A 2,867-nucleotide genomic window follows, 5' to 3' on the forward strand; every position below is an offset into this window, starting at 1 on the left:
AAGAAAAAAACCTACAAAATAAATATAAGAAAGGTGCCTAAGCTAGACTTATTGGGGAAAGGAAAAATGAAAAAGAAATAGAAAAAAGGTCATGAAATCTTGTCGTTGACGCTCGCCTCTTGTCTTGTGTCGTTTACTTCAACATCACCCAGTCTTCTCGCTAGCTAGAGGCAATGGGATCTTGTTTGCTTCTATGAGATCTTGAATGAGATTTTGAAACCTGTAGCATTCATCGGTGGTGTGACCATTTCCTTGATGGTACTTGCAATAGGAATTGGGATCCCATCTTGAAGATCGCTTTTCTGGCATTGGATCCTCGGTAGGGCCAATGGGTTTGATTAATCCTCGATCGTAGAGACGATCGAAAGCAGCATCGTAGGTCATTCCAATGGGTGTGAACTCTCTCCTGGGTTTCTTTTTATATCCTTGATTATCCATAGCTAAGACACCATTATTGTCAAAGGTGCTAACATTGTTACTAGAGTGGGAGTTTCCAGAAGAAGAAGGATTATCATTCTTCTTTCCTTTCTAGCCACTGTGGTTACTATTGTTAGTAGCTTTTTGCTTTGCGAGGTCATCTTCGAGTTCAATACCGATATCATAGACGGCCTTGAAAGTATTCAAATTATGTTGATACTTTCAAATTATGTTGATACTTTAAATGTTTTGAATACTTCTCTTGGAGGTTCTTGATAAACATCCTCATAGATTCTTTTTCGGAGGGCACCTCAATCATCTTAGCGGAAGTTTCCCTCCACTTATTAAAGAAAGAAGTAAAGCCTTCATTCTCTTTTTGTCTTAGCATCTCAAGTTGTCTATAATTGGTTTCGACTTGAATGTTACATTTGTATCTATCAATGAAAGCGTTTACAATAGCATCCCAAGTAGAGGTTTTCTCTTTATTAAGAGAAAAGTACCATTGCTGACTAACGGTTTCTAAAGATAGAGAAAACACAGAATGAAAAGCTTTCTTATCTATTCCCTTAATATTCATTACAGTTTCAAAGGCTCTTAAATGAAAATAAGGGTTATCCATTGCCTTGAATTTCGGGATGTCGTTGGCATTGAACTTCTGCGGAAGAAGATCCTTGTCCATCGAGACCCCTTGTGAGCTAATGCCCTGGAATCTATAGTCATTGGATAATCTGCTCAAACTTTCTTGCATGAGCTCCATTTGTTGTTGTCTCACAGGGTCATTGATTTGGAGAGTCAGATTCCTCAACATTTCAGCCATGTTAGCCACTTGTCCCTTGAGTTCGTTGACTTCTTCCTGACTTGCCATTATCTTCTTAGCTTTCCTTTTTTGACCGATTGGCTTATCAAAAAGTTGAACTTGAATAAAGGTGTTGTCTTTGATAATCGTATTTTTCATAAAATAATATTTTATTCCAAGTAAAACTTATCAAAATATAATTATTAATTCTAATTTTATTAGGACTTAAAAGAACCTTCTAGAGAATTCTAGAAGACTATAATTAATTCTAATAACTTTAGGAATAATAATTAACATTGGGCCCTCCCCTAGATCATCGGGCCGCATGTAAAAATCAAACCGGGCCCAGTTTAGTATTTTGGTCATAATTTCCTCATTATTCATCGGAATTGGGCTTATAATATATCGTTGGAGAGCTCTTTGCAAGCCCCATCCAACTACACTATTATTGGACCCTTGTCGTGGACCAAACTAAACTGGATTGGCTATTTTCATAAAATAGAGTTGTTTTTCGAAAATAGAAAGAAAGAATTTTTAATAAAAACTAACCGCAACACCTGACCTTTCACACTTTCACTTCGTTCGATAATCAAATGAAATGAAAGGTATTCATCACTGGGTTTGGTTTTGGGGAGACACATTTGGGTGTCTACACCTGTCTGTTGCTGATCGTTGCCATATCTCAAGTTTGGATGAGCTCTCCACCCCGGATTGTAGGTCTGAGAGAACAGATCATAACGTCTTTGCTGCCCTTGAACATCACCAACAGAATTCACTTGTTCATCTTGCATAGTGGGGCACATTTCAGTTAGGTGTCCTGCTATTGAACATATGCTACAAACTTTTTCTTGCCCTTTTTCGATCATCATTCGCTCCACTAAGGAAGTGAGTTTAACTATTTGTTGCTTAAAGTTAGAACTCACCACTTCATTAACTTGATGTACAAAACTGGACTTGATATTTTGACCTCATCGATATTGAGAGTTTGCTGCCATGTTTGCAATCAGTGTCTTTTCCTCTGTGGGTGTCTTATCAACCAATGCTCCTCCACTTGCAGCATCAATCAGGTTCCGATCCAACTCCGTGAGCCCTTCATAAAAGTATTGCACTAGCCATTGCTGACTGATTTGATGGTTAGGACAGTTGTCACATAACTTTTTGAAACGCTCCCAATAATCATGAAGTGTTTCTGCATCTTCTTGTCGAATTCGCACATATTTCTTTTCTAATGTTTGTTGCCAAAGATGCCGGAAAATATTTTTCTATGAATTTTTCTTGCATATGAGCCCAGGTTGTGATGGTTCCTGCAGGCAGTCCGAACAACCACTCCTTGGCAGCATCAGTCAGGGCAAAATAAAATGCCTTTAACTTGAGTTGATCAAGGGTTACACCAGCGGGTTTCATCCCCGAACATGCTATGTGAAATTCCTTCAAAAATCCGTTCGCCTCATTCATGTAAACTAAACCCATGGAACTAGTATTGTTGTAGAAGCCCAAATGTGTCTCCCAAAAACCAAACCCAGTGATGAATACCTTTCACGTTAGTTGATTATCGAACGAAGTGAAAGTGTGAAAAGTCTAGTGATGTGGTTGTTTTTATTAAAATATCTCTCTTTCTGTTTTAGAAAATATTTCTTTTTATATACTTTATTTG

Source organism: Chenopodium album, chromosome 10, assembly GCF_948465745.1.
Source record: "Chenopodium album chromosome 10, dcCheAlbu1.1, whole genome shotgun sequence".
Taxonomy (NCBI): Eukaryota; Viridiplantae; Streptophyta; class Magnoliopsida; order Caryophyllales; family Amaranthaceae; genus Chenopodium; species Chenopodium album.